This window comes from Acanthochromis polyacanthus, chromosome 1, assembly GCF_021347895.1.
Source record: "Acanthochromis polyacanthus isolate Apoly-LR-REF ecotype Palm Island chromosome 1, KAUST_Apoly_ChrSc, whole genome shotgun sequence".
Classification (NCBI taxonomy): Eukaryota; Metazoa; Chordata; class Actinopteri; family Pomacentridae; genus Acanthochromis; species Acanthochromis polyacanthus.
The window spans coordinates 61,052,848-61,066,118 of record NC_067113.1 but is presented as its reverse complement, the minus strand read 5'-3'; the positions used below and the strand labels follow the sequence as shown (position 1 = coordinate 61,066,118).

Sequence of the window (13,271 nt, the reverse complement as noted above, 5' to 3'; positions counted from 1 at the left end):
AAGCGACATTGTACTCTTCATTTCACTCCTTTTTTTACAGTTACATAGTTAAGTCTAGGGCTGCTAGTAATGATTATTCTCAGTGCCAATTGGTCTGTCAATTATTAAGTACTTATTTGGTTTGCAAAAGTCAGAAAATAATGAAAAATCTGTTGTCCAAACCTAACATGACATCCTCAATTGTCTACAACCAAAAGATATTTAATTTTCTGTCAAAAAAGTCAAAGAAAAAAGGAGATATTCAAATTGAACGAATTGAAAATACAGACAGCTAATTTAGTTTTTTACTTCCCTGAAGTGGACTAATTATCAACATAGTTACTGATTCATGTAACAGTCAGTAGATCTAATGATATTATTAAATATTTGTAATCCTGTTAAATACACTGTCATGCCTGACATAGAAAATCATAATAAAAATGCCATTAATACCTATTATATATGTAGTAATGAAGCATTTTTATTCACACACATACTAAGACAGTTTTGGAATATATCTAGAGGACCTGAAGTTCTAAACTGTGTGTTTCCACAGTGAAAAATGAACCCTAAAGCTCACATTTATAGAAAACAAAGATTTGTTAATCTCTTAAATCTGTGAATTTGTACAAGAGGCGTCATATGGAATTACTTCAGCACCACATGCTTCAACAAAAAAGAATTGCTTGTTTAATAATCATCAAAACAGTGAATCATACAATTTGTATTTGTCATTTGCATTGACTGCTAGCTCAGTTACCATGATGACGGGTTTAGTTGTGTTTCTGGACACATGAAGACAATCGTGGAGATTCAAGCAAATTCAAGCAACTACTTGTTGAATTTTCTTCACCATTCTGGTATGAAACAAAACATTTTTCTTACAACTAAATGCATTTTCATTTACACGTTAGCTTAACATTGATATAATATTAAATGAATACTGAAGGCAAACAATCCAGTACACTTCTTACCGAAGCTCCAGTATCACACTTGAAGAGTTTTAATCCAATATAAGCCACATTTTGCCTTCAGCCTCACATGACTGACCGGATTCTTCCCAGAGAATTTCAAACTATATAGATTTAAATTGTAGGGCTCTTCCCCTTCTGCAACAATGACAGCTGAAATCTGAACTGTAATGTACGAATCATTTGCAATATTACTTTTCTGAGTAGTTTCTGCAAAATCACTTTTAGTATTGTGTGTAATATTTCATTTCAAGGTGTAATAAGTCGATATCGAGTGCTACACCTCATTTTTCAGGTCTAATATTTCCCTTTCATGTTTCATTACTTAGATACCTCAACCATGCAGCTGAAAAGAAAGTCAAACAATAACACGCTGAATGAGAAGAGGGACCCGACGTCGCCTCCCCACCAACAAAGAGGAGTCTTACACAGATTTACATTGTAGATTCTCACTGAAGGCACCAATACTATGAATGAACACATTTCATTCATTCAGATTCTTCAAAATTTCCACCCTTTGCTTTGATTACTGCTTTGAACACTCTTAGCATTCTCTCCATGAGCTTCATGAGGTAGAACCTGAAATGGTTTTCCAACAGTCTTAAAGGAGTTCCCAGAGATGCTGAGTATTTGTTGGCTCTTTTGTCTTCACTCTGCAGTCCATCTCATCCCAAACCATCTGGATTGGGTTTAGATCAGGTGACTGAGGAGGCCAGATCATCTGACGCAGCACTCCATCACTCTCCTTCTTGGTCAAATAGCCCTTACACAGCCTGGAGGTGTGTTTGAAGTCATTTTCCTGTTGAAAATAAATGATGGTGCAACTAAAGGCAAACTGGATGGGATGTCATGTCGCTACAGGATGCTGTGGTGGTAGCCATGCTGGTTCAGTGCGTCTTCAGTTTAGACTAAATCCCCAACAGTGTCACCAGTAAAGCTCCCCCACATCATCACATCTCCTCCTCCATGCTTCACAGTGGGAACCATGCACATAGAGACCATCTGTTCACCTTTTCTGGTCGCATAAAGACCATCATTAGACCAAAGCACAGATTTCCACTGGTCTATTGTGCATTCCTTGTGTTTCTTGGCCCAAACTAATCTCTTCTGCTTGTTGCTAAACTGGCTTTTACATAATGCTTTTATTTATCTTAATGCCTTGATTTATACTGTTTATTCTCTGGTTTTGCTTTTATTTATACATTTGTTTTATTATTTTGTATACTATATTATTATTTCACTATTTTAGTATTTATTTTACTATCTATTTTACCATTTATTTTACTATTTATTTACTATTTTACTATTCTTTATCTTTTAGTAGCTATTTTATTCTTCAATTTTTAGTTTCACCTGTTATTTTCAACATCTATTTTAGATTCCACTGTTTCCTCGGTGGGGAGCCGTCTGCATCTGGGGCTTCAGCAGGGCCTGGGCCTAATGGCCCTGGAGCTAGGTGGCCTGTTGGGCCTGACGGGACCTGCTGCTGCCACCGGGTGTGGGCGGCTCTCATTGATGGTGTTTCCTCTTTCTGGTGCTTCTGCTCTCAGCCAATAGACACTATTATTTCTTTTACAAAAGTGTGTGTGTGTGTGTGTGTGTGTGTGTGTGAGTGTCTATGTGTTCTTAGGAAGTATGTTGTGGGGCAGGGTTTGGGAGGGATGTGGGCCATTGTCTTTTATTGTTTGTTTTTAACTTGTTAAGCACTTTATGCTACTTTTGTATGAAAAGTGCTATAGAAATAAACTTTGATTGATTGATTGATTGCTTTTCCTTAGCAGTGTCTCTTAGCAGCTTTTTGACCATAAAGGCCTGATTGGTCAGGCTCCTCTTGATGCAGAGATGTGTCTGCTACCAAGGGTGTAGGTTTGCATAGGGACGGTAGGGACATAACACTACCAACTTTTCAAGAGGGTCAAATTGTCCCCACCAACTTTTAAGCAACCTTATCTGCATTATATAATGAGTTCAGTTATATAGGTAATTTTGATTGTCTTCCCATATGTTGTAAGGATAGAATTGACCCTACCATTATTAAGTGAATTATTTTCATTATGTTCAGACCAGGTTCAGACTTACATTAACCCCTTTTCACTTGCTGAATGTGCCAGTCCAATCAAACGTGCGTTTGATTGGCTGATGACTTGACCCCCACCCCCACCCCACCCGCACACTCACACAGCCCCGACAGAAATACACAAGAAATAAACATGCCGCCTTCTCCGCCCCCTTCGAAGAGGAGGGATATTAGAAGTTTTTTTCGGCCAGCAGCAGCAGCAGACGACACTGTAAGTAATGTAAAAAGACGTCAATGTTGTGGACGTGGGGAACACACCACTAATGTTGCTACTGAAAGTCCGACCTGCATCAGAGTTAGCATAACATTAAACTGTGTGAACTTGCTAACCTGCAAAGCTCGAGTAGGTAGCTGCTTAGATTTTCCTCCTGTATGTGTTTTCTACTGTTAACGTTAATTAAACTCTGAGAAATATAGTGAACTCTGCTGGAAAATTTAGAACCAGAAAAACGTGAGCAAGAAGCTGCTTAGAGAGAGAGGTCCTAGTCTGTGTTTCACAGGAAAGTGTTGACAGTCAAAAAAAAAAAACACATGCTGCTGCTTTTCTTCTTGTAAACGGCCTGGTTTAGAAGGAAAGAAGGCTAGAGCATGTTGTGACTTTACACTTTTGAAACCAAATACCTATTAGTGCATTTATTTATTAATTAAAATGTATTTAATTACTATCACCTGAACCAATACACATGAAAGTTAGTATAAGTCAATACAAATTCATTTTGCATTGATCATTTAGCTTATCAATTAATTAGGTTCATATTCGTGAGAAATGTAGCCCTGACCCCCATTCACCCAATCTGTTTGGTTTTATTAATATCCCGTCCCCAGCAAAAAGTGTACATGCAGGTTATGCTGTTATATCGTCCCTACCAATGTTGAGACCAAACCTACGCCCTTGTCTGCTACTAGAACTCTGTGTGGCATTTATCTGGTATCTAATCTGAGGTGCTGTTAACTTGCCATTTCTGAGGCTGGTGACTCAGCAGCAGAGGAGACTCTTGGTCTTCCTTACCTGGGGAGGTCCTCATATGAGCCAGTTTGGTTGTAGCGCTCGATGTTTTTTGCGACTGCACTCGAGGATACATACAAAGTTTTTGCAGTTTTCCAGACTGACTGACCTTCAGCTCTTAAAGTAATGATGGACTGTTGCTTCTCTTTACGTAGCTGATAGGTTCTTGCCAAAATATGGATTCTAACAGTTGTCAAATAGAGCTGTCAACTGTGTACCAACCTGGCTTCTGAACAACCCAACTGATAGTCCCAACACCATTAAGAAGAGAAGAAATTCCAAAAATTAACCATGATGAGGCACACCTGTGAAGTGAAAACCATTCTAGGTGACTGCCTCATGAAGCTCATCCAGGGAATGCCAAAACTGTGCAAATCAGTAATCAAAGCAAAGAGGGCTATTTTGAAGAATCTAAAATATAAAACATGTTTTGACTTATTTCACTTTTTTTGTTTACTACATCATACCATATGTGTTCATTCATAGTTTTGATGCATTCAGTGAGAATCTACAATGCAGCCCTATTTCATTAGTTTGTATTTTTAAATAATTATGTTAATCAACAATTCAAAAGTGATGGCTGATTTTGATTATTTAATTTTCAATAAATTTTTATTTATTGTTACTTTTGTGAGTTTCAAGTGATTTCAGTGAGAATTGTGGGTTTTTCCTTCTTTAACTGAGGGGTACCAACAATTTTGTCCACGCGTGTAAATGATTTTCATGTGTATGCTGAGTGTGGTAGCACACAGTAACTCCAGCTATTTTAACATTTTACCCTACATTTAGAACATGAAACCTCAAGCTATTGTGCATCTGCATCTAATAGAATTGGTTCCAGACACAAGCTAGGAAGCATAATGTTGTTGTTAAATCAACCAGAGATTTAGCATTACCTGATCGGCAAAAATTAGGGCAACGAGTATTCTAATCTTTATCCAGTGTAAAACTGATTGTAATGGTTTTTGTATATCTAAATCTGTTTCCAATCATGTTATTAATAACTTCAAATATTCATGACTTAATAAGCAACACACAAACATTCACGAAAACAAAGTTCTGCTGTCCGTATCGTTTTCATCGTGACTGTATGGGAGTGCTTTGGTCGGATATGACTAACTGTGGCCTGGCAACGTGACACAGCCCAATAGCTGTCAGCACATTTTGATTCAAATGTTTCTCAATTCTGGTGGTAGAAGTACTGACCTTTATTCCAGCAGAACTCTGACTGCTTCCAAACAATGACAAGAGCAACGAGACAAACAAAAGCACACAAATCTGTCATGTAAAGGCCAAATGTGTTCAAATTTTAGCAGAAAGATGTTGTTTTTTGTGGGATCCCATCACTGGAAGAAGCTGGTATTTTGCAGTATTTTTTGCCCCACCTTTGGCTAACCAGCATCCAGATGACTGACGGAGAATGAGGACACTGAATACATCCTGGGAGTCATTTTCTCTCAGGTGATGCGCAAGTCCCAGCTATTTTGTCACAGAATTGTGGTGCTTAATTAACCAGGATTGCTGAGTTTCCTTTAGATGTGCAATGATTTTCTGTTTGTAATGGTTTGATAATGATAAATTTATCAAGTACAGCAGAGCACTCAACCATTACTAGAACTGCTCTCTATGATCTACTACTAAAAATGTAGATCAGCTCATCGAGTTGCACCTGTTCTGTTGGCAATGCACGATGTAACAAAGTCAAAAAAGTGGGGCAACACACGTTACACTGTCTTTACATTTCCATGCATTAAAATCAACTTTAAGCCAACGTGTGACAAAGGCTATTTTCTTTGCTTTCATTCATTTTCAACTATATTTTAAGGTTTTAATGGACTCAGTTGGGTTCATTATGTATTTATTTCAGCAGACTATGCATTGCTATAATACTTTAGATGAGCCTCTTGGTTAATAAAAAACAAAGTAGTTTCTACATCACATCGTCTTTATTCAGATTATTTATCAGACTTGTATGTTCTCTCTGTGTTTAGTGTTGGTATAAGCCTTAAAAGTAAACTACTCCAGGAAATTCTATCAAGCCTGACTTAACATTTTAATTTGTCACACTGGTGTGTTTGGCATTTAGCAGGTTTGTCTGTGTGTTTCTGGGCAGCACAGCCCGGTAGATAAAATCTACTGGTTTCAACTCAGTTAAATCTGATACTGAAATGCCTTATTTCACTATTTAACAGCAAATATTTTGTCAGAAACCTGGGTGAGTTGCTGATCTGTCGTAGACTAGAGGCTTCTCTGTGCACAGCTGCCCAAACCCCGACCCTCCTCTCAGCGTTTCACCACCAGGGAGCAGCAAACAGAAGCAGTCATAAGTCTGAAGTGATTTAAAAAAATGGCCACTTCTCATTTCACCAAAGAAAAGCTGTGTTTTGCTTTAGGTCTCAGATCACTCTGGTGAAAAAGACTAAAGAAGATATTTGAACCCATATTCCTGTGTACAATCATTTTCATAATGTGTTAAGAAATGATGAATGTGTACGAAAACTAACTTAAAAATAAAAAACTTAAGCTATTATTTGATGCCACGAGGCATAGTGGGAGATTTTGGATATACAAAAATTAAAAAGTGAAACACAATTGTCAAACAATGCAGTAAGTTAGTCTGAAGCCCTGTTACATAACATGTATTCCACTTCTGTCAGCTCATATTTTTAATGGTCAGCTGTTAAGCATATTTCTGTCTTTTAAATATTACATCATAATGTACTTTTTAAAAATACTGTTAGACATCCTGTAGCAACCAGTAATGCAATAAAGGCCAATAATGTCATAAATTTGGCCATTTTAATTGGAAAAAAGTAAATAATGTAATAACTTGCCGATAATGTGCTAATACAGTAATAAGTTATTTTGTTATTGTTTGGTTACTATGCAAATAGCATAGAATTAAAAATATATATTTCAAAAATCCTCTGAAAATGTAATAACTCCTGCTGATAATGTAGCAATAAATAAACAGGACTAAATTTCTTGGAAATAAAATGTGTTTTGCAGTTTTTGTGGAGTTTGCTCATTGAAAATAGGTATAGTGGATGCCACAGTCATCATATTCTTTCATCTACCATGCGTCACATGTAGCTCTCACTCTCCCTAATTATGGTTGGAAGAGCCAATTTGAGAATTATTTGAAAATCTCAACTGTTCTTGCCAAATAGCTGTTTTATGTGTAATCTTAGCCCGACGTTGTTGCATTAAGCAGCCTTGTAGAGCTTCATAATACTACTGGAGCAGTTATCTTCTATCTAGTTCTAGGCTCTCTTATATAGAAGAGAAGAAATGCAGTCCTATTTATGTAATATTATATTATCGGCTGCAGTTATTACATTTTAAAACATTTTTTTAGTGCTAGGCCAACGTAATAGCCAACCAATAACATAATTAAATTATTGGCAACATGTTGTTACTTTATTGGCTCAAAAATGTTATTACATTATTGGCTGTTATTATGTTACTGGCTGCTACACACCCTCATGTAGTCTATATCAGCAGGGCTGTGACAAATGCACTTGGCATTCAATCTAAGTGAATGATTTTACACTCCACATGTACATGAAAGAGCATGAATAAAATCTATGATAAAAACAACCATGAACCAGGCTACACTGTGCATAAACCACTAGCATATATAAGCAACTCAAAGTGTCATTTCTGAAAATCTTGACTCAGGGACAATCCTATTCTACACAGCCTTGCACAGCGACTGTATCCTTAATAAGCCCTCATTACATTCTCCCTGCAATGTAGTCCAACAAGTCACAGAATAAAGTCAAGCAAAGGAGGCAGATAGAGGGAGATAATGAGATAATGTGTGCAGTAAAAGGAGCTGAACTTACGTCAGACTAGGACTCCATCTCGGCTCCTCTTTAAAGCGTGGATCAGCATTTATCACAGCAGGCAGCAGCACAACACAGATCCTAAAAAGGGAGGAAACAAAGCAGAATTTGTTATAATTTAACTAGGGAGACAGCTTAAAACAAACACAGTATGTGACAATCATTTTGGTTTAGTCATGTTTTCTTTTTTGTTTTTTTTTTGTGTCTCCGCTCGAAGTCGATCAGTCTGAATACAATAAAAAGACAGAGCGGCTACCAGGGGGGCTGCGGTTTAAATTCCTCACACACGGACAGCTTAAAATGTCTCATACTGCAAATCCTGGGAGTGATTTGTTCAAGAACATCCACTATCATACAGCCTGCTACCTCCTACAGCTCGCAGTGGTCCCCCCCCCCCCACTAAACAAAAAAAAAAAAAAAAATCCCACCAGTATTGTAACATGCTGTGACCAAGAGTTTACCCGATGCAGCAGGACATTAAAGCAACTTTGAGCACAAAAAATTGTTTTCTGGAAAGTTTCTGGGAAAAAAAAAACAGCAATAAACTCTGAGTCAACTCCGTTTGGCTGTGGAAATGGTTCTCATCCCTCATATTCCCCACCAAGGTGCTGCATCCTACCTCTGCACCGCTCCTGAAAATCAATTACTTGTGAGGATTATACCCATCTATCCGCCAGAAAACACAGGTAAAAAATAAAAAAAATCTTAATTTAAATCTCCAGTTCTAACACCACTTTCATTCCCCTCCAACACAATAATCCCCAAGAGGCCGAGGCCAAGTTTACGCACAATGTCAGCAGAGACGAAATGTTCTGAATGTGCTTCTTGGTCTCGCCGCCGAGCCACTTTAAAGTTTTTTATTTTTTCCTGAAAACAACACTTGAGAATCTGGGAGTAAACAAGTCTGTCGAGTTTTTAAGTAAGATGTTTGAGGTCTGTCAATAATGATGAGGATGCCAGGGAGAGACGGCTTGAAAGGCACTTTCGAGCCAAGCAGGGGTTTGATGGGAACATGTGAGTCGTCCTCTATCCTGGGATACACAAAGCAGCAGCTCGCAAGGTGAAACCTGTCTGGAGACCAGAAACGCTTCATTTTCGCTACAATATTTGAAAAAGAATACGACACCTGCTCTTGCAAATGCATTAAAAACAACATGATATGTCAGAGGTAAGCTTTAAGGAGAGGAACATTCATGATGTGCTGTCTGACATACAAGCTCCAGAGGGAAACAAAAACAGCATCTTTAAAAAAAAAAAAGGTGAAGGTTGTCTGGAATGGAAATAAAACAGATTTTGCGAGATTGCAAACAAAAGGTAACAGGTTGCAGCTAAAGTTATTGAATTCATAACAAATACTGTCACAAAACTGAACCGAAAAGAGAGTGAAATATGTGAAAATTATCATGCAAATTGGATATTCGTGGATTAAACTCAAGTTGCTGTTTGGCAGCCGACAGAGAGGACCCAAACTAAATGTTGACTGTGATAAATTACCTCCCTCAAAAATACTTACTGTCATAGCATACCAAAACGAATAGCTGCCTGGAAGGTGGGGAATAAATCTAAAAGTTAATGGAGTGCTTTGAAAAGTAATGCAAATCGTATGCAAGCTGTAGCAAATGAGCTTTAAAATGCAAAAGATGGGGTTGTCTAATAAAAAAATAATGAAATATTTGGACAGCAAAAGTGATAAGGAATCCTTCCAACCAGACAGCATCCCTGATGGACAATGTTTGATCAATGCAAAAAAAAAAAGCCAAATCCAATTAACCGGTTGTTACTTGAGTGACCTTTCCCTTCATTATCACTGTTGGTTATCCCCTTGCCCCCTGGTTTTAGTGGCCGTAATGGAGGACATTTGAAGAGTGGCCAAATTGAAATCGGTTACGGGTGAGCTGCGGTGTGTGTTCAAAGATAAGGGTTTCATAACTAAGAGAAATATGTGGAGTCTTTCCTGCAGGGCGATTAATGACATTAGCAGCAGAGCGCCTCTCACTGGCTCTGGCTCTGTGTCTGGATGCCCAGGTGCAGTTTGGTTTTACACTATCACGTTTACGAGGGATCGTAATGGGTGGGTGCAGCTCAAAACAAACGGGAGGCCAATTAATCGTAAGGGTTTCCCGGGCAGGCCGCCAGTAAGAGGGCCAACAACTCGTTTTATATACAGCTCTCAGAGGAGAAACACTGGATATTATTTCCTCAATGCAAAAAAGGCTTTGATTTTTTTTGTTAAAATTATTTCAGTTAACAGATTTTTATTTTTCCTTTTCTGCAGTTGAAGTGAGTATTACAGCTAAAAAAAAAATAAAATAAAAAAAAGGCTTAATTATGGTGCATGGATTTTTATTCTTAAATGTTGAAAAATATAAGTTTAGTGTAAAAAACAATTCAGATGACTATTAGTTGCCAATCTAATTAAATTAAAGCATTGCTTCATTACGTCACTGAAAAGAGATCATACAAAAATCCAAATATATTCTAAAGAAATGACTTTCCTTCATTTACAACATTTACCATAGTCCTCTAATTCACTTACAGATCTATAGCAATATATTTTATCATACCAAGTTCAGGAAAGCGTCCATAAATTGACAAAAAAATCCAATGTTAAAACTTTAAATTAGCTGTTAAATGAAGGGATGATGTCACTGTGACACAGAAATCCCAACGACTCTGTAGGTCCACAGATGTTTTTTTGCTTCATTTGGCTCACTGTGTTGGTTTTACAGCACATTTACTGTTTGGTTCAGTTCCAGCTGCAGGAGCCAGCTGTTTCCAGCTAAACACTTTGATGCACTTTCTGAGCTGCATGCTACCAGCCCAGCTCCTTGTGACAAACAGACAAGGTAGCCACTGCTAACTAGCTTAGCAGTATGCTAGGAAAGGGATTCAGATATCTAGCAGCTTTAACTTTCACACGCTTTCCTCAAGGAATCAACAGGCACCAGAACTATGCTGAATAGATAGTCAATGTTGGATTGCTAAAGTACAAATCTGCATCAAAATAAATGAATTCAGTCCACCTCTTTGAAGTACAATATGAATTAAAGCTGCAAGCAGCGATGGACGGGTCCTCGCATCCACGCTGGTCGGCGAATCCATGCACGTCCACCAGGTGGCGCTGTGACTGAGAGTGTGTGCTGGCCTCTGAATCACATCTGGACCAGAGTTTAATCACACGTAAAATTTCAGCCAGATTGGAGCATGTTCAGACTAGTTATACAGCATTTCCTGCCCATCCACCACCAGGTGGCGCTGTAACTCAGATTGTATTTCAAACAGTGGATGTGATGAGGGCTGGACTCTGATCACTCATGAAAAGTTTCAGGCTGATTTGATCATGTAGAGGCCAGTTATACAGCATTTATTGTCCCTCCAACAGGTGGCGCTGCAACTGAGAGTGTCTGTTGGCCTGTAGATGTGATCAGGATTGGATTGTGATCACACATGGAAAGTTTGAGGCAGATTGGTGCATGCAGAGGAGAGTTATACAGCAGTTGTTGTTTCATGGCGAAGCATCAAAACTCTAATGGTCGCCATGGCCACGCCATTTGGCTTCTGGTTAAACTTTTGATAACTTTTCCAAACCAAGTCCTGCTGTGTGGACTGACAAAATTTCAGGTCTCCTGGAATTATCCCCAAGGAGGTATTAACTCTCAAAAATGAGAAAAATCATCAAAAATCTCACAATTAATCCAAGATGGCCGACTTCCTGTTGGGTTTAGGACATGGCTCCAAGAGGCTTTTTTGTGCGTCCTGATGTGCTCTATAAGCCTCCCAAATTTCATGGATGGAGGTGAAACGTGCTGGGGGGGCTGTTTGTTAAAAATACTGTAGGGGGCGCTATAGCATGTGCAGTGCCGAGATGCATACAGTGTTGTTCCTTGGGTCAATGGTGATGTGTGTGGTAATTTTTGTGAGCATTGGAGTATTCCTAACCTGTCAGAAAGGGCTTTGTTTTTCATGGCGATATTTGGTTGCTACGGCAACAGCGTTGCATGAAATGTCACACCCTTCACAGTGTGTGATTGTCAAGAGGTGAAGACTCGACTGACCAATTTCCAGCATGATATCACCAAGTTTGGGGCCATTGTACCTGAAAATATAAGGCCTTAAACTTACTATTACCAACAGGTGGCGCTATGACTTTTTCAAAATTTATGAGTGTGGATGTGTTCAGACTGGACCTGGTATCCAGCATGTGAAGTCTGAGGCAGATAGGATGTTGTTCAGCTGAGATATGAATCGTTAAATTTTCATGGCGAAACATCGAAATTGGTTTGGCCGCCACAGACACGCCCTTTGATGACAAGTCACCATTTTCACTGGGATGCATCATCAATGTGTTTAGGCTGTTGTCACTGCATTTGAAGTGAATATGATCAACCGGGTAACAATAGGGCATGAAAGTGTAAAAGATGTCTATTTCCTGAAACCACAAGGTGGCGCTATGACTGTCAATGAATATCCCTATGTGGATGACATCAGGACAGGACTGTCATCATACATGTAAAGTTTCAGGCAGATTGGAGCATGTTGAGAAGAATTAGACACCACTTCCTGTTTCATGGCGAAGGATCAGTTGTTTGAGGCTCCGCCATGGCCACACCTTTTGGCTTCTGGTTGAGTTTTTGATAACTTTTCATCAGAAAGGTCTGGTGCATGTACTGGCCAAATTTCAGTTCTCTCAGACTTATCCACTAGGAGCTATAAATTTTGACAAATGTACAGCAAATTCAAGATGGCCGACTTCCTGTTGGGTTTAGGGTGTGGCTGTGATTGACTTTTTGGTGTGTCCTGATGTGGTGCATATGCCCACCAAATATTGTAGCTGTAAATAAAACATTGTGGAAGTTGGCCTAATGACCACTGTTTCAATTTTGCAGGTGGCGCTATAGAGCCATTTTTTCACACATATGCGCAACTCCCATAAAATATCAAATTTTTCGCCAGTCCTAATGTGCACGCCAAATTTCACGCGTTTTGGTTCATGATAAGGCCCCCAAAAAGGCAATTCATTTCCCGAGGAGCGATTAAGTTTGAAAAATTTACAGCAAATTGAAGATGGCCGACTTCCTGTTGGGTTTAGGGCGTGGCTGTAATTGACTTTTTGGTGTGTCCTGATGTTGTGCATATGCCCACCAAATATTGTAGCTGTACATGAAACATTGTGGCAGTTGACCTAATGACTACTTTTTCAACTTTGCAGGTGGCGCTATAGAGCCATTTTGCCACGCACATGCGCAACTCCCATAAAATATCAAATTTTTCGCCAGTCCTGATGTGCATGCCAAATTTCAAGCGTTTTGGAGTATGATAAGGCCGCCAAAAAGCCAATTTACTTTACGGGAGAAAAAAAAAAAAAAAAAAAAAATAATAATAATAATAAT

The 13,271-nt window shown here is 38.7% G+C and overlaps 1 protein-coding gene across 1 annotated transcript in view; it reads right to left on the bottom strand.

Moving 5' to 3' along the window:
• nav3 (neuron navigator 3) overlaps positions 1 to 13,271 on the bottom strand; it is a 660,678-nt gene that overhangs the window by 506,459 nt on the left and 140,948 nt on the right. Inside the window, exon 2 of the mRNA XM_051948572.1 lies at positions 7,882 to 7,962. The gene's annotated coding sequence lies outside the window, so the exon portion shown is untranslated. The remainder of the gene's footprint in view (positions 1 to 7,881; positions 7,963 to 13,271) is intronic.